Source organism: Lotus japonicus, chromosome 1 (assembly GCF_012489685.1).
Source record: "Lotus japonicus ecotype B-129 chromosome 1, LjGifu_v1.2".
NCBI classification, from domain to species: Eukaryota; Viridiplantae; Streptophyta; class Magnoliopsida; order Fabales; family Fabaceae; genus Lotus; species Lotus japonicus.
This window is the reverse complement of record NC_080041.1, coordinates 105991703-106016435: the sequence shown is the minus strand read 5'-3', so window position 1 is coordinate 106016435 and position 24733 is coordinate 105991703. Positions and strand designations below refer to the sequence as shown.

Here is a 24733-nt window from a genome sequence, read left to right as displayed (position 1 = left end):
GTTTTCAGAGAAAATGGTGCTGAAAATGGCCCCAATTTTGAAAATAAAAAAACAACGTTTTCTACGTTTTCAGACTTTTAGAAAACGCGGTGGCAAACTTGTTAATATGGTGAAGTTTTTTCTTTTTCGTAACTATTTCCTTTTTTGGTTATCTGATTGCACCCGCCCCCTTCTCATTACTCTTTCTCTCTCTTCCATTTCTTTGTACGTTCCATAGTTCTACTTGAATTTTTTTTTGGTACGTATAGTTCCAAGGCACTTGATAAATGAACACATATATTATTTTATATTATATTTTTTATTCATAAACTATTCATTAATGAGATATAAGTTTATTTTTATTACAAATTTGTATTAAATGTATATTATTTTTTGGTTTTCCAATGTATTCTATATATTATCGGTAGCTACCCAAGAGAGGTAGCTCAGTTGGTAACGCAGACTGAGTGTACGTGTGGGAAGAGCTCTCTGGTTTGACTCTCACACAATACACTCTAGGGAGGGATGAAGATTAAAGAGTCTTAAGACTCTGGCAGCATTCAAAGAGTGACATGGTACCGGATGTTTATACCAAAAAATATTATCGGTAGCTATGAGAGTAATCCCCTGAGTTTCTGTAACACCCCGATTTCGGTGGCGTCACTTAAGTAACCAAAAGTAAACTTAATGCGGAAAAACGTGAATATTTTTTTCGATAATAACTAAGACAAGACTGAAATAGATAAAACCCAAATGCGAAAAGCAATAAAACTAATATACAAAATATATAACAGCCCCCGCTGTAAGTAGCAACTTCGTCACGAGTAAACCTCCAGTGACGGGTAATAGAAGAGTAGCGCCCGTAGGCAATATGTACAAACCAAATGAAAAGGTGAAGTGTCCGCAACACCATCCCTCAAAACTGAGAATAAGCTGACCCAATGGTCTGAAAATAAGACCTCCTAAGTCCAACCAACTCTCTGTGATTCCCGTAAAGAAACCACACAAAAAGCTATAGGCGGAACTACCCTGTCCCCAAAGAAACAAATGAAGCAAAGACTGTCAGAGCTAAGACTCTACTCCTACACTAATCCTAACTCGAGGAGCTCACACCAGCACTAAACCTACGTGCTAGCATGATTGTCGTCTGAATCAGAATCCAGAACGACTAAGTCTACCAACCCTATCCGTCCTCCCCTCGCAACCGCGATGCGCTCCGATGCTGTACTCACGGGCTTAGGGCCCGAACCCTGATCATCAATGATCGCAACGGTGGGTGAACTGGACTCTGCCGAAGGCACTCCCACTGGCTCCTCCTCTGAGGGATCCTCGTCCTCTGAAGATGACGGTGGCGGCGGTGCTCCTCCAAATCCTGGTCCACAGTGAACGCTCGGTGGCAAGTTGAAGCTGACAGAGCATCTCCGCAGCACTCCTGACCTCAAGAGTCCTCCACTATCTACATGGTCCTCCATGATCCTCCCGGAGTACGTCGCGCGATGGCTAGCGGGGTCTACCACCCACGAACCGGGGTCATCCTGGTCAATCACCTCATATCTGATCCCCCCCAAAGGGTGGACCATTGTGAACCAGTCCGCAATGGACATCTGACAAAAGGCGTTGTCCGCCAAAACACACACAGAAGACGCGAGGGTCAACTCTAAAGAATTATGTAGATAATAAACCCAATAGGTACAAATAATAGATAGCCACTTAGGCTTATTGTAAGGCCCGAGTTTTTAAGTTTATGCTAAGTGAATAAACTTCTTATTCACGATTAGGGTTGATGTAATGTGAAGGGAAACCTGAACGAAAGTTTATTAAATGAAATATATTTATGAAGGAGAAAGTTCAGGAAAAGTTCAAGGATTGCATTATGATCGATAAAAGTTATAGCACGAACGTTTTACGCTTAAACCTAGGTCAGAAACCCTAGTATATAGCTAATTTTCACTTTTAGGCACGATGGCAGTTAATTCCAAAAATCTTCAGAGAAATGTTAGAACTTCTCTTTTTCCATATATCACAATCGTTTCGAGGCGAAACTCTAGGATCTACGAACGTCCGATTCCAATCATCGGAAGTTTGCCGAAACCGAATCCCTGGTATTTCAAAACCCTAGAATTTCTCGACAATGAAGACTTTATCTATTCAGAGCTTCAAATGAATATTCTACACGCGTACACCCATTTCTCTTGATGATTTCAATCTTTCTTCCGAAGGAAGTTTTCTATTCCGACATTCGATGCAAAAAGCAACTTATCGGGTAAAATAGTTTTATACCGACTATGCATTAGTTGCCAAAAATACAAGGAGACCTCTTTATAGTTTTGGAATTCTTTTGCCAAAACATATCTATTAATTCACGGAGAATGACGCCGGAAAAATCAGATTCGCGAAACTTTCATTTTCCCGCGAATTTCCAACCTTTATATATAGCAAAGAAAGGAAGAAAAACTCAAATTTTCCTCCATTTTCTTCATCAAGGCCGCGAGTTCTACAAGGGAGGGAGAAGAGAAGATTTTCTTCATCGTTTGCTTGATCGTCGATCAATCAGTTGCTACTTCAAGGTTTCGAGGTATAGTCGCTAATCCTTACCTCTGATCGCTTTTTCCATAGCTCTTCTGTAGAGTTTTCTGAGCGGATAGTTTATGGGTTTTTGAAAAACTATCCTGAATCTTTCATTTCTGATTCTAAACCTCTTCCTTATGCGCCCAAGATCACTTATGCCGGGTTAGATTTTCCGTTATGTCGCCGGAATTCCGCCGGAATCAATTTGAACCTAAAATACCCATTTTTGGAGTTTTTGGTGTAAAGCTTCAACCTTTAGGCTGAAAACTATCGCCTTAGCTTAGTGCTAGTAGGATTAGTTGTCATAAACGTCGTTGGTGACGTCCCTGCAAAATTTTATTTTTGGGATTTCAGTTTTGCCTAAGTTAAAAATCATGACCAAAATACCCCTGCGACAGTTTTTGATCCGATAATTTTTCCGAGTTCAGAATACCCTTAGTTACGGCTTATGAAAGCATAGGAACCAAGTTTGATCGAAGAAAAATCGAGTCTCCTAATTACCTAAAGTGGCCGAACCTATTAAAGGGGGAGGAGGAAATTTCCTTTTCCGAAAACTTGTCTTTTCGCGCTAGATTATCGTACCTTAGAGTATAGATTACTTCGAGTAACCTTAGTAAGTATCGATAGCTTAGTTTTCGATAGATTCTGATAGTATTTCTGTGGTTTTGCTCTAAAGGTGATTTTGAGGAATTCCCAGAGGAGCAAGCCTTTGATTGTGAACAAGTGTTAGGAGATCGTCCTGGAGAATCTACAGGTGAGGGCATCTCACTGAATCTCTAGTTAATGCTTAGGGTCGATGCTTTCGACATTGTTTACTGTTTATGCACTTGTTTGTGTTTGATTGGAAAAATGTTTTCTGAGGCTTCGGCTGACAGTGTAGATGATTCATCTACTGAATGTTTTTTTTATGATTGACTTACATGCTACGTGCTATGTGGGTAATTTAGGATGTGTGGTGCATGCCTTATATGCTAAGTGCTATGTGGTTATTCCTTAATATGTTGATATATGACATGTTGATTGATTGTGCTGAGTATTTATGCTTTTGCAATGAAATCTGAGTTTCTGAATGGTGAGAATAGCGGGCCGGTCATGCCGATTTTATTTTGAGAGTTTTGAGAAAGTTTGATAGGACGAATGAGATTCGGGCCTTGTTATGATGTTTCATGGATCGAGACATTCTCTGGTATCATTTGGGAATTAGGAGATCCCGAGAACAAATAGGATTTGCGATAAGAGTAAAAGGATATTATTTTGAAAAGAAAACTCATAAGACATTAAACAACCTCTAAATCTTCAATTAATGATAATAAACTCGAAAGGAAGCTTAGGATGCAAATCTTAGTTTTTGGAAAACGAGAAGTGTCGTCGGATCCAAGTGTTGAGGAGATTGGTAAGTTCTGAGTATGTTGATACTCCTTCGCTCGTTGAGCAGTTTGTCTAGCCATCCTAGGGATGAGCCGAGAAGCTTCACTGAGGCGTGAGACCTTGTGAATGCGTGATACTCCACTGAGGCGTGAGACCTTGTGGAAAGCATGGATCTTCACAAAGGCGTGAGACCTTGTGAATGCGGGATACTCTTGTGCTGTTGGAGCAGCTATGTGTTGTTAGGCAATCCTGGGGATAAGTCCGGGAAACCGTTAGTTTCCGAGAGTGTGATACTCTGTGCTCGTTGAGCAGTTGTGACCATCGGATTGAGATGAGTCGGATGAATTGGAGATCATCGTGGGTTATGTGTTGATGTGAAGAAGTGTCTTTTGTCGCAGAATCGACTTTACCTTAGGGTAAGCTTTTAGAGACATTAATTTAGCTAGAACACGTGGCGACGTGTCGAGTGAGATTCGGAGACGTTGTTTGGCTAATCACTGCATTGCATGCACTCATTAAGTGGTTTAAACACGGCGAGATACCGGACCACGGCGGATTCCAAAATGGTTATAAGACCGGGATTTCCGCGTAAGAGCGCTGCTAGGTGACTCTTAGTAGCAGACCGAATGGCAGGCCTTCGGGTTTTATGCTGATATGGCTACCTTTGTGTGGTGTAAGAGGCACGCGGGCAGAAATGGTCCCACCGTTGCTGGTGCTAGGATTGATCCGTTTGATGCCCATCCGTTCCGGATTGCATGTTGGTTGACTGGGTTAACCTGCATATCATTTCATGCAACATGCATACTGACTTAGTTGCTGAGTGTGATTGCTACTTGTTAATTCTATTTGGAACATGTTAAGTGTTATTATTGTCGTTTATGTTATTGTGAAATATACAATCCTAGGATGTTATCCCTAGCTATAAGCCTAAGTGGCTAATCTTTTATCGTTATCTATTAGTGGTATTATTTAAATAATTCTTTGGAGTTGACCCTCGCGTCTTCTGTGTGTGCTTTGGCGGACAAACGCCCATTGTCAGATGTCTTTGGCGGGCTGGTTCACGATGGTGTTCACGACGGTTCACCCATCGGGGGGGACTAGAGTTGAGATGCGGGAATAGGAGCGCATCGCGATCGCGAGAGGAGAACGGATGGTGTACATAGACTAGGTCGTTCTAGAATTCAGATTCGGATGACGATCATGCTAGCATGTAGGTTTTAGTGCTGGTGTGAGCTCCTCGAGATGGGATTAGTGTAGGAGTAGAGTCTTAGCTCTGAACATCATTTGTTTTCTTTGGGAACAGGGTAGTTTCCCGCCGATAGCTTTTTGTGTGATTTCTCTACGGAAATCACAGAGAGTTGGTTGGACTTTGGAGGTCTTGCTTCAGGCCGATGGGCCAGCTTATTCTCAGTTTTTGAGGGATGGTGTTGCGGACACTTACCTTTTTCTTTTGGTTTGTATATATTGCCTACGAGCGCTACACTTTTCTTTCCGTCACTGCAGGTTACTCGTGACGAGGTTGTTACTTACAGCGGAGGCTGTATTATATATTGTACATTAGTTCTGTTGCTTGTCGCTTTTGGGTTTGATTTAATTCAGTCTTGTCTTAGTTATTATCGGAAAAAAAAATATTCACGTTTTTCCGCATTAAGTTTACTTTTGGTTACTAAAGTGACGCCACCGAAATCGGGGTGTTACATTGTGGTATCAGAGCACGGTCGAGTCTTTCGGGAGTTGTTGGGGAATAGGTCTTCTGTGCTAGGTTGTGTGACTCTGCAAAGAGTGAAAATTGATTGTCTGCAAGCGATTTTTCGCTTAAAAATTGATTGAAGTTATTGCTTACTCATATTGTATAGTTATACTAGATGCTATCTTATGATGAGTACTAACTGTTTGTTTAACTTAACAGAACATGGTGAATACTAACCAGCTAGCTGCGATGATGGCCACTATGGCCCAAGCCGTGACAGCGCAAGCAAACGATAGTGCGATGAGGCGTGCTGCTGAGGAGGCACGTGAACAGCATCAGCGCCAGAGGGAAGTAACTCTGGACCAAAACAAAGGCCTCAATGACTTCAGGAGGCAAAACCCACCAAAGTTCTCTGGTGGTATTGACCCAGACAAAGCGGATCTCTGGATTCAGGAGATCGAGAAGATATTCGGCGTACTACAAACTGCTGAGGGTGCCAAGGTGGGCATGGCGACTTATCTTTTGCTAGGAGATGCTGAGTACTGGTGGAAGGGCACCAGGGGAATCATGGAAGCCAACCATGAAGAGATTAACTGGAACTCGTTCCGGACCGCATTCTTGGAAAAGTATTTTCCAACAAGTGCTCGGGATGAGAGGGAGGCACAGTTTCTGACACTCCGTCAGGGAGGTATGTCTGTACCGGAATTTGCTTCGAAGCTGGAATCTTTGGCGAAGCATTTTCAATTCTTCCATGATCACGTGAATGAGCGCTACATGTGCAAGCGCTTTGTAAATGGACTGAGGCCTGATATTGAGGACTCAGTGAGGCCGCTGGGAATCATGCGTTTCCAATCCTTGGTTGAGAAGGCCACGAAAGTGGAGCTGATGAAGAACCGGAGGTTGAACCGTACCGGGACTGGAGGGCCGATGAGATCAGGTTCTCAAAATTTTCAAGACAAGGGGAAGTTTCAGAGCAGGAAACCATATCAGCGTCCTGCTGGAGGAGGGATTACTTCAGGATCTTACAGACCCATGACGGGTACTGCTGGTGGTTCTGGAGATCGGACTTTGAACAGGGAGGTGACCTGTTTCAGATGTGAGAAGTCGGGGCACTATGCTAATGCTTGTCCCGACAAGAGGCCCAAATGCTTTAATTGTAACAGAATGGGGCATAATGCCGATCAGTGCAGAGCACCCAAGACGGAGCCAACCGTGAACACTGCTCGTGGAAAACGTTCTGCTGCTAAAGCAAGAGTTTACACCATGGACGGTGAGAGAGCTGAAGGATTTGTCAGAGGAGAGCGCAAGAACGATGGTAACCTTCTAACCAATCTTTCTTATTTCAGTATAATATTGTTCCATTTCTCTCGTAGCGTGTGCAAACACACCTATCTTGCTTACATCGTTTAAGCTTTGACCTTATAGTTAGTACGCCTATTAATACCTTACTTGACCGTAGCTCGTATTTTAACTATAGAAGTACACGAGGTTTAGGATAACATGCTAAGCCTAGGAAGTAGTCTTCCACCGATGCGTTTAAACGGAAGTATATTGCGGATCTGACACATGCTATCGAGCTGGATGACAGTAAGTTGAAGGATGAGATGACGAGATGACTAGTTAAGTTCCTTGAAGTATAGTTATGATTGGATTTCTAGGGGATAAATCTCGTTTTATGCGAAGTGTTAGGGATTTCAGTAAGCCTAAATCGGTTTGAGTGAGGAAGGTTTTGAGGACGAAGACAACAATAATGGATTGTTAGATATTAAGGGGATGAGCCTTGTCATGCACGAGGTATTAAGACTCAAGTCGAGTTTTAATTTGAACGGTGACTAAGGGGAAGATTGATTTCATGGTGCGAGCGACGATAGTTACGAAGTTGGAAGTGACGTTAATGGACTAGTAGATTCCAATTGAATAGTTCGTCTAGGAGTTACCAAGCGATCGAGTTGAATTTTGGATCATGGGTGAACATCTCGAGGACAAGTTGAGCATTCACTCCGGAACATAGAGATGTACCGAGTTTCTAATCAGAATTTTGGACGAACGAAAGCAAAGGAACAAGTGGTTGTTGGAACAAAGATATTGAAACAAAGACACAGACGGTGATATAGGAGAGTTAGAGGAAAAGACCAAGGAACAGTATCCAGAACTTTTTACTAACCCTTAAGTTTCGAGGTCGAAACTTTCTTTTTGGAGGGTAGTAATGTAAGGCCCGAGTTTTTAAGTTTATGCTAAGTGAATAAACTTCTTATTCACGATTAGGGTTGATGTAATGTAAAGGGAAACCTGAACGAAAGTTTATTAAATGAAATATATTTATGAAGGAGAAAGTTCAGGAAAAGTTCAAGGATTGCATTATGATCGATAAAAGTTATAGCACGAACGTTTTACGCTTAAACCTAGGTCAGAAACCCTAGTATATAGCTAATTTTCACTTTTAGGCACGATGGCAGTTAATTCCAAAAATCTTCAGAGAAATGTTAGAACTTCTCTTTTTCCATATATCACAATCGTTTCGAGGCGAAACTCTAGGATCTACGAACGTCCGATTCCAATCATCGGAAGTTTGCCGAAACCGAATCCCTGGTATTTCAAAACCCTAGAATTTCTCGACAATGAAGACTTTATCTATTCAGAGCTTCAAATGAATATTCTACACGCGTACACCCATTTCTCTTGATGATTTTAATCTTTCTTCCGAAGGAAGTTTTCTATTCCGACATTCGATGCAAAAAGCAACTTATCGGGTAAAATAGTTTTATACCGACTATGCATTAGTTGCCAAAAGTACAAGGAGACCTCTTTATAGTTTTGGAATTCTTTTGCCAAAACATATCTATTAATTCACGGAGAATGACGCCGGAAAAATCAGATTCGCGAAACTTTCATTTTCCCGCGAATTTCCAACCTTTATATATAGCAAAGAAAGGAAGAAAAACTCAAATTTTCCTCCATTTTCTTCATCAAGGCCGCGAGTTCTACAAGGGAGGGAGAAGAGAAGATTTTCTTCATCGTTTGCTTGATCGTCGATCAATCAGTTGCTACTTCAAGGTTTCGAGGTATAGTCGCTAATCCTTACCTCTGATCGCTTTTTCCATAGCTCTTCTGTAGAGTTTTCTGAGCGGATAGTTTATGGGTTTTTGCAAAACTATCCTGAATCTTTCATTTCTGATTCTAAACCTCTTCCTTATGCGCCCAAGATCACTTCTGCCGGGTTAGATTTTCCGTTATGTCGCCGGAATTCCGCCGGAATCAATTTGAACCTAAAATACCCATTTTTGGAGTTTTTGGTGTAAAGCTTCAACCTTTAGGCTGAAAACTATCGCCTTAGCTTAGTGCTAGTAGGATTAGCTGTCATAAACGTCGTTGGTGACGTCCCTGCAAAATTTTATTTTTGGGATTTCAGTTTTGAAAATCCTAAGTTAAAAATCATGACCAAAATACCCCTGCGACAGTTTTTGATCCGATAATTTTTCCGAGTTCAGAATACCCTTAGTTACGGCTTATGAAAGCATAGGAACCAAGTTTGATCGAAGAAAAATCGAGTCTCCTAATTACCTAAAGTGGCCGAACCTATTAAAGGGGGAGGAGGAAATTTCCTTTTCCGAAAACTTGTCTTTTCGCGCTAGATTATCGTACCTTAGAGTATAGATTACTTCGAGTAACCTTAGTAAGTATCGATAGCTTAGTTTTCGATAGATTCTGATAGTATTTCTGTGGTTTTTCTCTAAAGGTGATTTTGAGGAATTCCCAGAGGAGCAAGCCTTTGATTGTGAACAAGTGTTAGGAGATCGTCCTGGAGAATCTACAGGTGAGGGCATCTCACTGAATCTCTAGTTAATGCTTAGGGTCGATGCTTTCGACATTGTTTACTGTTTATGCACTTGTTTGTGTTTGATTGGAAAAATGTTTTCTGAGGCTTCGGCTGACAATGTAGATGATTCATCTACTGAATGTTTTTTTTATGATTGACTTACATGCTACGTGCTATGTGGGTAATTTAGGATGTGTGGTGCATGCCTTATATGCTAAGTGCTATGTGGTTATTCCTTAATATGTTGATATATGACATGTTGATTGATTGTGCTGAGTATTTATGCTTTTGCAATGAAATCTGAGTTTCTGAATGGTGAGAATAGCGGGCCGGTCATGCCGATTTTATTTTGAGAGTTTTGAGAAAGTTTGATAGGACGAATGAGATTCGGGCCTTGTTATGATGTTTCATGGATCGAGACATTCTCTGGTATCATTTGGGAATTAGGAGATCCCGAGAACAAATAGGATTTGCGATAAGACTAAAAGGATATTATTTTGAAAAGAAAACTCATAAAACATTAAACAACCTCTAAATCTTCAATTAATGATAATAAACTCGAAAGGAAGCTTAGGATGCAAATCTTAGTTTTTGGAAAACGAGAAGTGTCGTCGGATCCAAGTGTTGAGGAGATTGGTAAGTTCTGAGTATGTTGATACTCCTTCGCTCGTTGAGCAGTTTGTCTAGCCATCCAAGGGATGAGCCGAGAAGCTTCACTGAGGCGTGAGACCTTGTGAATGCGTGATACTCCACTGAGGCGTGAGACCTTGTGGAAAGCATGGATCTTCACAAAGGCGTGAGACCTTGTGAATGCGGGATACTCTTGTGCTGTTGGAGCAGCTATGTGTTGTTGGGCTATCCTGGGGATAAGTCCGGGAAACCGTTAGTTTCCGAGAGTGTGATACTCTGTGCTCGTTGAGCAGTTGTGACCATCGGATTGAGATGAGTCGGATGAATTGGAGATCATCGTGGGTTATGTGTTGATGTGAAGAAGTGTCTTTTGTCGCAGAATCGACTTTACCTTAGGGTAAGCTTTTAGAGACATTAATTTAGCTAGAACACGTGGCGACGTGTCGAGTGAGATTCGGAGACGTTGTTTGGCTAATCACTGCATTGCATGCACTCATTAAGTGGTTTAAACACGGCGAGATACCGGACCACGGCGGATTCCAAAATGGTTATAAGACCGGGATTTCCGCGTAAGAGCGCTGCTAGGTGACTCTTAGTAGCAGACCGAATGGCAGGCCTTCGGGTTTTATGCTGATCTGGCTACCTTTGTGTGGTGTAAGAGGCACGCGGGCAGAAATGGTCCCACCGTTGCTGGTGCTAGGATTGATCCGTTTGATGCCCATCCGTTCCGGATTGCATGTTGGTTGACTGGGTTAACCTGCATATCATTTCATGCAACATGCATACTGACTTAGTTGCTGAGTGTGATTGCTACTTGTTAATTCTATTTGGAACATGTTAAGTGTTATTATTGTCGTTTATGTTATTGTGAAATATACAATCCTAGGATGTCATCCCTAGCTATAAGCCTAAGTGGCTAATCTTTTATCGTTATCTATTAGTGGTATTATTTAAATAATTCTTTGGAGTTGACCCTCGCGTCTTCTGTGTGTGCTTTGGCGGACAAACGCCCATTGTCAGATGTCTTCGGCGGGCTGGTTCACGACGGTTCACCCATCGGGGGGGACTAGAGTTGAGATGCGGGAATAGGAGCGCATCGCGATCGCGAGAGGAGGACGGATGGTGTACATAGACTAGGTCGTTCTGGAATTCAGATTCGGACGACGATCATGCTAGCATGTAGGTTTTAGTGCTGGTGTGAGCTCCTCGAGATGGGATTAGTGTAGGAGTAGAGTCTTAGCTCTGAACATCATTTGTTTTCTTTGGGAACAGGGTAGTTTCCCGCCGATAGCTTTTTGTGTGATTTCTCTACGGAAATCACAGAGAGTTGGTTGGACTTTGGAGGTCTTGCTTCAGGCCGATGGGCCAGCTTATTCTCAGTTTTTGTGGGATGGTGTTGCGGACACTTACCTTTTTCTTTTGGTTTGTATATATTGCCTACGAGCGCTACACTTTTCTTTCCGTCACTGGAGGTTACTCGTGACGAGGTTGTTACTTACAGCGGAGGCTGTATTATATATTGTACATTAGTTCTGTTGCTTGTCGCTTTTGGGTTTGATTTAATTCAGTCTTGTCTTAGTTATTATCGAAAAAAAAAATATTCACGTTTTTCCGCATTAAGTTTACTTTTGGTTACTAAAGTGACGCCACCGAAATCGGGGTGTTACACTTATAGCTAGAGATATCATTCCTAGGGTTGCATGTTCCACAATAACATAAACGCAATAATAGCAGATAGCATATTTCCAAATAGGATTAACAATTACCAATCACACTCAACAACTAAATTAGTATGCATGTTGCATGATATGCAAATGACGGTTAACCCAGTTAACCACATGCATTTCGGAAACGGATGGACATCAAACGGATCAGCCCTAACACCAGCCACGGTGGGACCATTTCGGCCCGCGTGCCTCTTACACCACACAAGGTAGCCAGATCAGCAGTAAACCCGAAGGTCTGCCATTTCGGTCTGCTACAAGAGTCGTCTACAAACGCTCTTACACGGCATTCCGGGTCTTATGACCATTTTGGAAACCGACGAGGTCCAGAGTACGTCCTGTGTTAATACCTCATTAATGTTGCATGAATGCAGGATGATTAGTCAAACAACGTCTCCGAATCTCACTCGACACGTCGCCACGTGTTCTAACTAAATTAAAGTCTCTAAAAGCTTACCCTAAGGTAAAGTCGATTCTGCGACAAAAGACACTTCTTCACAACAACACATAACTCACGATGATCTCCAAATCATCCGACTCATCTCAATCCGATGGTCACAACTGCTCAACGAGCACAGAGTATCACACTCTCGGAAACTAACGGTTTCCCGGACTTATCCCCAGGATAGCCCAACAACACATAGCTGCTCCAACAGCACAAGAGCATCAACATATTCAACACAGCTGCTCCAACAGCACAAGAACATCGACATACTCAACACTTCTCAACTTCCTCAACGATTGGATCCGACGACACTTCTCGTTTTCCAAAAACTAAGATTTGCATCCGAAGCTTCCTTTCGAGTTTATTATCATTAATTGAAGATTTAGAGGTTGTTTAATGTCTTATGAGTTTTCTTTTCAAAATAATATCCTTTTAGTCTTATCGCAAAATCTTATAAGTTCTCGGGATCTCCTAATCCCCAAATTACACCAGAGAATGTCTCGATCCTTGAAACACCATAACAAGGCCCGAATCTCATTCGTCCTATCAACTTTCTCAAAACTCTCAAAATAAAATCGGCATGACCTTCCCGCTATTCTCACTACTCAGAATCTCAGATTTCATTGCAGAAGCATAATTAACTCATCACAGTCAACAACATGTCATATATCAGTACATCTCAGAATAAACACATAGCACTTAGCATATAAAGCATGCACCACACATCCTAGATTACCCACATAGCACATAGCATGTAAGTCAATCTCAAAAACATTCAGTAGATGAATCATCTACATTGTCAGCCGAAGCCTCAGAAAACATTTTTCCAATCAAACACAAACAAGTGCATAAATAGTAAACAATGTCGAAAGCATCGACCCTAAGCATTAACTAGAGATTCAGTGAGATGTCCTCACCTTAGCCAATTTTCTTCCTAAACTGCAACTCCAATCCTATCACATCTTTGTTTTTCGCGTCGGCTCGCTTCCTTCTATTCTTTAGCTTCGTCGCAAGGCGCTTTCGTCCTTCGTACCCTTCACAAGTTCACATACTAAACCTTAGCCAATCTTTCTAGCTCACTTAGGCTAAATGCACAAACTTTATGTTTCAAGGACTAAAGTCCAAAGATAAAATATTTGTGAGTTTTAAAGAAAGGCCCTTAAAAAAAACACGTTTCGCAAACAACTCCTCAACTTTTAAATAATTCAACCCTAGTCCCTTTATAAGCACATAATCATGAAAAGGTCCTCACATAAAAGTAAGTTCTTTTTCAACCCTCAATCTTTTATAAATTTATCAAACAAACCCCAAGACTTTTAAAACTCCGGTTTAACCCAAAACTTCTCAGCCTCTTGTGCTTTAATCCTAAAGTTTTCCCACAATAAACTTTTAGTCCATAAACTTATAAAGTAAGTTCTTTTTCAACCCTCAATCTTTTATAAATTTATCAAACAAACCCCAAGACTTTTAAAACTCCGGTTTAACCCAAAACTTCTCAGCCTCTTGTGCTTTAATCCTAAAGTTTTCCCACAATAAACTTTTAGTCCATAAACTTAACTTATGATTTTCACTAAACAAAAACAAGTTTCAGAATTGATTTTCCAAACCCAAAACACATGCCATAGGCTCGGCCACATCTACATAACCATGTATAAATTTTCCTTTTTCCTAAAATCACTTCCAAAGCCATTTCTTTTTCATTTAAAAAAAATAAATAATCAAGGCTTAAATTAAAATCATTAAAATCTCAAAATCACTTAACTCAAAAAAAACAACTTTTTAGAAAACTAATCGGTGAAATCCATAGATCCGGTGATGGGGAATAACATTTGTAAAAGCACTTTGGAAAAAGCTCTAATTGAAAATTTTACAAAGACAAGAACTCAACATTTTTGGAAACAAAAATCAAAGTTTAGTGAATCATTTCCATAGTCATAACTTTAATGAAAACACTATGTGTGGAAACTAAAAGAATAAAGAAGATATTATTTACCATATAAGTCCATAGAGATTATGGTTACTGTGGCTGTCCAAGGGAGCTACGTGAGGAAGAAGGACAGAGGGTTGTGGTGCGTTTGGCCAGCCATGGAGAAAAGAAAAGTAATGAAGAAGAAGAAAGGAGAAGAAAAACGTGATTTGTAGAAGAAGAAACATGGTGTGCGTGGACTGCCAAGGGAAAGAAAGATGACGGTGATGCTTGCTGCCAAGAAGAGACAAAAACGAAGAAGAATGGTGATGTTGGTGGTGAGAAGAGAGAATGGGTCGAGAGGTGAGGGGATTGGGATTATGCTGTGCCAAAATGTGATGATAATAATCATTCAGATATGTAAAGGAAAGGATAGAGAAGAAGCAGATAAGAACGTGACGAGGATAGATAGAAAATATCTGAATTCAAAATATCCTATGGGTTGCTTCAGCAAAAGAAAATGAAAGAAAGAAGAAGTGTTGCAGGAAAAGAAAATAAGGGACGTGAATGAAGGAGAAAGAAAGAAAATGAATAAGAAAAGAAAGCTGGTGGTGAATTGCAAGTGGGAGAACAAGTGGTGAGATATTTATTCAAGATGTTTTGAGAAGATATTTTTAAAATCGGTACGAATTGATTTAGACACCGAATGATTTAACTCATAGAGTTAAGAGAAAAATATAAGAGTGATATATTATTATATAAAAATTATGAGGAACTCTATGAAATGATAAAATATAAATTTGAATCACTTTGAGCAAAATAAAATGATTCATAAACCAAGAAAGGAGTAGAAACTGAGCTAAAGAATAACTGTGAGACGATCAGAACAAATATGAAGTTGTCATATTATGCATCAGAGTTAAGTATCTCTCTATAAAATGTCGATACTTGTTCCTGGTTCATTTAAGTGAGAAAATAGCTTGAACGTAGTATGGGTTGAAATATGCCGCAAAACTACTTTTTGCGTTTGACGTCGGATGAAGAAACTTCCTTCTGAAGAAAGATTGAAATCATCAAGAGAAATGGGTGTACGCGTGTAGAATCTTCATTTGAAGCTCTGAATAGAAAAAGTCTTCATTGTCGAGTGATTCTAAGGTTTTGAAATACCAGGGTTTCGGTTTCGGCAAACTTCCGATGATTGGAATCGGACGTTCGTAGATTCTAGAGTTTCGCCTCGAAACGATTGTGATATATGGAAAAAGAGAAGTTCTAAAATTTCTCTGAAGATTTTTGGAATTAACTTCCATCGTGCCTATAAGTGAAAACTAGCTATATTCTAGAGTTTCTGACCTAGGTTTAAGCGTATATCGATCGTGCTATACCTTTTATCGACTTCGATACAATCCTTAGACTTTTGCTGAACTTTCTCCTTCATAAATATATTCCATTCGATGAACTCTTGTTCAGGTTTTCCTTCACGATACATCAAGCCTAGTCGTAAATGGAAATCTCTTCCACTTATTCTAAGCTTAAAAACTTGGGTCATACAGTTTCTGAGATCACGTTAAGTGAATACGTCTCTTTAAACAGAAGATTTCTCATACGCACCGCTCAAATATCAAATCTTGAACTAGATGTTTAAGGAACCCGGGACTATTGTTCTTTGTTTTAAATGTATTTAAAACAATAATTATTAATTTTATATTAAAAATAGTTAAATCAAACATGTTTCCAATATTTTTAGTTTTTGAAAATAGAAAATAGAAATTCAAAACAAACACATTTTCTACATCTTAAAAATTTGAAAATGAAAACTGTTTTCAGAAAATAAAAAATGAAAATGAAAATAGAAAACGTTTTCTCAAACCAAACAGACCCTTAAGATTTCTGTAGTTTGAATTCTATTCCAAATAGCCCTCCAAGTAAAAGCAAGGACATTATAAGGGGCTACTAAGTTCCAAACCTTTTTGAATATTTCATTATCCTCTGACTAACCTTGCACGAATTGAGACTCATACGCTGATTTCACAGAAAAATTGTCCATCATTTGTTGCCTCCCAAGCCCACTTATCCCCTTTTCCTTGACGTACCTGGACGCTATCTACCTCTTGCATCATCTCATTGAAAATTTGTGTTTCCCATTCAAACATGTTTCTCCTCCGCTTCAACCTCCATTTCCATTTCCCCTCCACCTACTCTCCCATTTGGCTAATGTATCACATTGTTACAATGACATATCAAAAAGTCTCGAGTGAATGTTTTTATGAGGTTTTTCCCTTCCTTCACCCATCTATCCTGCCAAAACAAGGTGTTGCTATCATCTCCCAACCTTATTTTCACATTTTCTACAAACCACCCGCTCTCACTTCCACAAATGCTTTCTAAGTCCCTCCACCGCCAGGAGCTCCCACTGCACTCCCTCGACTCACCCACCAGTTGGAGGCCCCATATTTGGCGTGAGTAACTCTTCCCCATAAGCTACCATGCTCCGATAACAACCTTCATTTCCGCTTAGCTAATAAGGCTTTGTTAAAAGTCTCAATATCCTTAACCCCTAGACCCCCTTCTTCCTTTGATCTACAAACTCTCTACCATTTCACCCAAGCTATCTTCTTATCTCCTTCCACACCTCCCCATAAAAACTGCATTTGGATCCTCTTACAAAGCAAGAAAATGCCTTTAGGCATTTTGAAGAAAGACATAAAGAAAATGGGGATGGAGGAGATAACACTTTTTATGTGGCATATTCTTCCCCCAAAAGACAATGACTTACACTTCCAAGAGGAAAGCCAGCTACAAAGCTTTTGAATCACTAGATCCCAAGTAGTTAGCTTCTTGGGATTAGCCCCCACCGGGATGCCAAGATAAACAAAGGGGATCTCCATTGTTGTACAATTGAGGAGAGATGCAAACCTATGGATTTTCCCCTCATAAGAGACACACCTGCAAGCTTGATCTTCGAGAAGTTGACCTTTAGTGTTGATAAGAGCTCAAAACTCCTTAGCACACTTTTCAAGACAAGCACATTCTGGATTAAAGCCTCCCCAATGAATAAGGCATCATTAGCAAATTGGAGGAGCGAAACTTCCACTCCTTCCCCGCCTACCTTATATTCTGTGAACAAGCTCAAACTGACCCCTTGCCTCATCATACCACTAAGCCTTTCCGCCACCATAAGGAAGAGGAATAGAGCGAGTGGATCTCCTTGTCTCAAGCCTCTCTCCGATATGAACTCTTCAGTAGGGCTTCCTTTGGCCAACACTGAAACTGGCGCTCATTGGATACACCATTTTATCCAATTATTCCACTTACTACAAAAGCCCAATCTCACCATCATATATTGCAAGAAATCCCAGCTGACCGAGTCATAAGCCTTCTCATAATCAACCTTAAACACTAGACACTCTTTCTTCTTTTTTCTAGCCTCCTCTACGACCTCATTTGCTACTAATACAATACACTATCCAACATTTTCCTCCCCCCAATGAATGTTGTTTGGCTCTGACCAATAATATTCCCCATCACCATCTTTAGTCGGTTTACTAAGACCTTTGCGACTATTTTGTACATGCACCCGATAAAAGATATAGGTCTTTAGTCATTCAAAACAGTGGGGTTCGCCACCTTGGGAGCAAGGGTTATAAACGATGCATTTCCCCCCTTGGGCCACACTTCATTCATGTGAAATTCCTCTAGAACCCGTAGAATATCTCCTTTGAAATTGAATCCAAGTTTTCTCCTATTTCTACATTGGCAGATATGGACGCTCAACAAACTTTTCTGGCTCTCATCCATCTCCTTCATCTCCTACTTTTTATCCTCCACCCCCCATTCAAAATGACACACCCTTGTCCAAACCTTGTAAATAAACTTTACCTCACCAAGCACCACTTTCATCACTCACTCTCAAGTCTTGGAAATCCCAAGGGTTAAATCTATAGTATACCCAACCACCCACTATCACCTAAATTCTCTAACCCAAACATAAGCGATACCATACCTCATGAGCCCTTATTGTCTAACCTTCATACTATAGACAATTGATCCCAAACACAAGCTTAGATCGACTACCCAAACACCACTAGCTTCATCTCACAAATCACCCAAGGCCAATATTGTTCCCTCCAAAAAGAGCAAGAGATCATCCCACTCTGTACATAGAGCAAAGAAACATCAACTTGAGAACAAGAAATGGATGTCTAAGAGGAATGCAGATATACATTCTCTCGTAGCTCAGAAAAATCATGTATTTCATGCAAATTAAGATACAAACATAGTGGTCAGGTGATAGAAATATGATAGAACCCCTAACTCTGGATACACCGTCTAAGCATGAGAATGCTATGTCTATGCACTTCCGACATCAAGAACCTTCACTTAGTCTCTTTGCTGCGAGATCCAATATGCCTTTTCTAGAAGAGCACAACTACAGATCTAGTCAAGAACCTTCAACATCTGAAGGGATTGAGGCACATGTTGCTTGGGCTTAAAGGAATAATGTGTTTATTGCATTTCAAACAGACACACAAAGCTAGTGCACTATATCACAAAAGTAATATAGGAGTTAAAGTCCCATTTATCATTCCAAATGGAATGAAGCATGGATAATGGGCTCATTTTTCAGGAAATCAAAGAGTTGGTTGGTTTTAAGCATGCGAGAGAAAATAAAGAAAGCAATTAAAGCAAATTAAGAGATCAGATTAGAGAAGTCTCAAGGTTGTGAAAGTAATTGAATTAAATCCCTCCAGGTTTATATTTTCTACCTATGGTTCCTATGTAATCCAACTATGCTCCTTAAATTGTTAATGAACTGCAAGACTCTACCCACCACCTACCAAGTGCACTAGCTAGCAACAACTATCAAGCAGGCGTGATTGCATAAATAGGGATGGAGTACAGAGGAACTATCTAGTGGATGTTTCTGATTAATTTCATTTTTACGTATATTTGAATATTATTTTAGACACTTATTTCACTTGTGTGCTTTAATTTATATCATTTTAATCCTAAATTTATTAGTTTAGTAATTATTTAGGTTTATGATAGGTTTTATGATAATTTCAATTCTAATCCCAACTTTTTGATGCAGAAAGTTAAAAGTTGTCTGCGCAAAATTGGAATCCCACATTCGTTAACCGTCGGATCGAGCTAAAACTTGGATATGTGGTTTATAACACATGGAACTTCAATTTGAACGGTTGGATCGGGAAATGATGTATGTTTTGGTGAGAAAATGAAGTTAAGAAGTGTACAGGCCGCTGGGCGCCCAAGGCGGTTGCAGAAACCCACCTGTGAAGAAACAGGGGGCGCTGGGCGGCCATCAAAGGCCGCTGGGCGCCCAGACCACGATTTTTCACTATAAAGGCCATTTTTTAGAAGATTGGGCAACAATACATAGATCAGGACCCATCACTTAGAAATTCAGAGAAACACTTGAGAGACAAAGAGATAGGCTTAGGAGGCTAGAGAAGAAACTCCGGAGGTCGGATTCGGCGGCGAGACATCGCAACAATTTCGGTTCTTCTCATTCTTCTTTTCTATTTGTAAAGTTATCCATTTTTATCTCTTTTGTTGGGATTTGATGTAGTTGTATGATACTTATGCTCTCTATGTGATTCTCTTCAATATAAAGCATGTTTCTAGTTGTTGATTTAGTGGTTTTCTCTTGATCTTCATGCTATATCTTAGATTGATCACCTATGGTATTTTGTTTGATTCTACTTGTGAGCGGAAGCTACAACGTTTGAGTCCGATCTAGAGTTAATCACCTAATAATCCTAATTGCTAGACATAGGATTAGGTTTGTTAGTCACTAAACACCCAAACTTCATGATAACCTTCTTTATAATCATGTGAGACATCAATGTTTAGGATTAGAGAGTTATTGATATCCACTCATGCGAGACATCGATGACGTAGGGTTGAATTGGTGTAGACGAATCATATGCTTGAACATGTTATGTATTTGAATGACTAGAATGCAAAAAGGTCAAATGATGAAATCTAATCCCAACAAATTCTCATACCTGTTGTTTCTTCGTTAGTTTATTTGCTTTTCATTTAGTTTTATTTTCAAACAATCAATCAACCTCATTGTGTAATCATCATTTAAGTTTGTTAACTATTGAACGACGTAAGTATTACACCTCCTTGTGGATACGACAAAACCCTTTGCTATATTACGATTAAATCTTGAAGATTCGAAAGTGGTTCGGTAAAAAGCTTTCATCAGTTTCATGGTCCACTAACCTAAACGTTGGAAGCATAAAAAGCTAGTCCATAGCCTCCACCAGAAGCGAATTATTCTTAACTACCTACACTTGATCTCTTCTAAGTTCAATAATTCATCAAGACTGACCCAACTATATATAGTTTTACGTCGTAATATCATTAAGCATAGAGAAGAAATACCAACTATATAGAAACTAAACAATAAAATGTATAAAAAGATGTTTAAATCATCTCTTACATTGCAACCTCGAGAAAGGATGTTTAAATACTCATGATACAAGTTGAAAACACAATAAACGTAATAGCTAACATCATACAAGATAGAGAGAAGATACAAAAACTAATCTCCACGATGGCACTGGTTAAACACTCCAGCAATCCTCATCTCCAAATCCTAACTCCAATTTTACGTTTCGTCTCTGTCTGGTCTCTCTATGTATATTCAGCACTGACATTGTTCTCCCCTTCAATAGAATGTAATTAGGCTGCACCGCTATGCAGAGGCGTGCATGCTAAAACGCACGACCCTGATAACTTGACAACAAGTGGTTGTGCCATAGCACTCAACGCGGTCATGGTTCTCAAAATTAATTAAGCACGACCTTGCTTCACAAGTTCCACATGACCGTGCTCCTGTCCTTGAACACTAACATTGTAATTTTTCTTCCTTTTCCTTGTGTTCGTTTCATTTCATTGTGTTCGATCAATCAAAACATAGCCTTTGTTGAAGTAGCAATGCATTATTTCCCGTTTTCATACTTTTTACGGTAAATGAAACAGGTTCATAGTTTTAATTTCGCCTCGCCTTTAAAATTTTATGCAATTTTTTCTCAATACAAATACACGGCATAGACATGGATCTTCTTTATTTCAACACAATTTTCTTTTGCATCCCAACAATTATCGTGAGGAAACACTTTGCAGCAGTTACACTGTTTGAATCAATTGAAAATGGAATCATTCGATCTCTTTCTGTTGTCAAAATCCCTTCCTTCTATTCCATCCAGTCCCATTCTTTCGTATCTCTAGTCTCTACATAAACACTCCATCCAAATTCTTTCATATCTCTTTAAGATTCCTTAATTAATTATTCTGATGTTACTTGTGATTCTACACCAAAATCATAAAATGAAAGTGGCAATCTAAAGGAAGGTCTTGGATAACATTTTAATCCTAAAAGATAAGCTTAATTATCTTTCATGTTTAATTAATTAACATGAATTTTTGAACTTTAATCAAAAGCTTGATGAAGACATGTAGAAGGACACAAAGTCAAAGAAAAGTGATCATAAATGACACAATCAGTTCCTTATTAAGGTCCGGTTTGGAAGAACTTATTTGAGCTTATCTGATAGCATAATCACTTATGTCAGTGTTTGGGAGAGCTTATTCACAACTTATGGTCTATCATAAGCTGTTTTGAGCTAATTTTCATAAGCTATTCATGACAGCTTATGAAAAAGAGTTTATGCTTATATATAACTTATTTTAAATTTATTCTAATAAACTTTTTAAAATAGCTTATGAATAAGCACTCATAAGCATTTATGACCATAAGCGCTTAATTAAGCTGTTTTCTCAAATTATTCAGAGGTACAGAACTCACGGAGGTAGAGAAATGATTAGAAGCAAATGACAAAGGAAAATGTCCAATGAATATATATACTCAGCCAATAACTTTGTTTATCCAAATGCTTAAGAAGTTCTAATTTTTATTCTATTTTAATAAGATGCTCAAATTTAATATAATAAGCACTTAATTAAGTTGTCTACCAAAAACATCCAAGATTTAATTTTTTTTTCTCAGAATGATACTTATTTTCAGTTTTGTTCTTTCTATATAAAAACCGAGAACATTCCATTAAAAATAATTTTATTTTTATGAAAATAATCAATTTTAATGTATATCTATACGTGCATTCGAGCAATATTTAGTTGGAGATAGAGAGGTAGATCGTTTCTTATTGATCTTAAGGAGCATAATTTTGTAGTTGATGCTCTAGTATGTTTAACATTTGGTGATGCATCTTCTTTTCACATGACTTTGTCGGGATGTGTTAGCCTTACCGTTCTATTTTTTAGTCTTTTATTTTTTTAAACGTTCCAAAAGAAATTGGCCAAGACTATTTGTACCATCCTCCTTTACTATTTATACCATCCCTTTTTTTTAATCCCAAAAATACCACCAACATAGAAAACATACAAAATAGTAAAAAAAAAAACTCTCCCAACCTCACCTCCTTCTTCCTTCTTCCTCTTCCACTCTCACCTTCCCCATTCCCAATTTCATCTTCTAAATCAACACATCACACACCTTAGAGGTATTTGAAGCTTCAAATCAGTGTAGAAGATAAGTGGGTGAGATCAAGAGAATAATAGAAGCTCAAAATAGGTGAAATTTTGAGATTTTTACAGTTTTTTCGCGTAAATCTGGGTAGAATATGTGGGTTCTGGTTCGTTCCGCCATTTAAATTGCGGACGTTTTATTGCTACCGCTATCTTTGTAGCGGTAACTTCCGCTATCTTAACAGCGGTAGCTTCCGCTCTCATGGTAGCGATAACTTCCACTAGCTTAGTAGCGGTAACTTCCGCAATCAAAATAGTTGTAACGTCCGCTATCAAGGTAGCGGTAACTTCCACTATTAAGATAGCGGAAGTTACTGTAATTTAAATTACGATTTTTGTTGCAGGTTCTGGTTTTGGTGTTTGACTTGGTGAAGTTTGTTGTCTATTAGGAGCATTATGACAGCTGGAACTTCTGAGGTTGATAATGAACATGATGGCTTTCAACCATTGCAACCCAAAATTAGGCAAATGTATGAACGGGGGGAGGGGGGTTACTCTACAGTTGCTTCTTCTTCCTCCTTGTTCCTTCAAGCACATTCTTCCTCTTCCTGGTATGGCCCTCCTTCTTCGTTCCAATCAACAGATAGTGTAGTGCTAGGGTTTTTTTTGATTTGGGAAAGTTGAGAGGAAGAGAGAAGGCCGTGAGAATGAGAGAGGGAGATGGTGTGCAGTTTTTTTTTTAATTGAATCAGTTTAGGTTTTTTAAAATTGGGGGTATAGTTGTATTTTTGCTCATAAAGGGATGGTGTGGATAGAATAACTTATTGCTTAAAAAAAAGAATAACTTATTGCTTTGGATAAAAATCAAATTGAAAACAAGGGTGTTACGCATGAAAAATCTAAACTTTTCAATTTTTTTTCCATTATTTTCACCAATTTTTCTTCCAATTTTTTCTCTGTTTTCTTAAAAACATGCAAAAAAATGACATTTCTTGAACTTCCCCTCTTTAACTCCCAGATCCAAAATCATTCATGAAAACACAAATGTTACAACTCCTTGAAACCCTAAAATCAATACAAATACTTGCTTTGGACATATAATTTTTTACCTTCATAACATCACAATCTAGACCCTAATGGAAAATCTATCAAAAGTTGAGGAGTGTAGAACCGAAAACTCCAATCCGACCATCTCTTTGCCACCACAAAAGCGAAGTCCAATTTCTTGATCATATTTAAGACCCCTTTTCCTTATAATGTGTCTAAAAGGATCAATTGAATAAGCAAATTCTTCCCTTGCTTTCTCCAAATCGTAACAAGGTAGAGAGCATTCTTCACCCTTCTTTGGCTTTTCACCCAAACCAGGCATTTGGGGGGGGGGGGGGCTTACTCTACAGTTGCTTCTTCTTCCTCCTTGTTCCTTCAAGCACCTTCTTCCTCTTCCTGGTATGGCCCTCCTTCTTCGTTCCAATCAACAGATAGTGTAGTGCTAGGGTTTTTTTTTTATTTGGGAAAATTGAGAGGAAGAGAAAAGGTCGTGAGAATGAGAAAGGGAGATGGTGTGCAGTTTTTTTTTTTAATTGAATCAGTTTAGGTTTTTTAAAATTGAGGGTATAGTTGTATTTTTGCTCATAAGGGGATGGTGTGGATAGAATAACTTATTGCTTCAAAAAAAAAAAAGAATAACTTATTGCTTTGGATAAAAATCAAATTGAAAACAAGGGTGTTACGCATGAAAATCTAACTTTTTCATTTTTTTTCATTTTTTTCACCAATTTTTCTTCCAATTTTTTCTCTGTTTTCTTAAAAACATGCAAAAAATGACATTTCTTGAACTTCCCCTCTTTAACTCCCAAATCCAAAATCATTCATGAAAACACAAATGTTACAACTCCTTGAAACCCTAAAATCAATACAAATACTTGCTTTGGACATATAATTTTTTACCTTCATAACATCACAATCTAGACCCTAATGGAAAATCTATCGAAAGTTGAGGAGTGTAGAACCGAAAACTCCAATCCGACCATCTCTTTGCCACCACAAAAGCGAAGTCCAATTTCTTGATCATATTTAAGACCCCTTTTCC

General features: G+C 39.1%; 1 long non-coding RNA gene across 1 annotated transcript; it reads right to left on the bottom strand.

Annotated features, from left to right (window-relative positions):
* Window positions 1–445: 445 nt before the first annotated feature.
* Window positions 446–14834, bottom strand: LOC130728800 (uncharacterized). Its single transcript, XR_009015786.1, has 3 exons — window positions 14215–14834; window positions 13139–13255; window positions 446–1583 (listed from the first exon to the last, which is right to left on the bottom strand). It is a non-coding gene; the product is annotated as an uncharacterized LOC130728800 (long non-coding RNA).
* Window positions 14835–24733: the final 9899 nt, after the last annotated feature.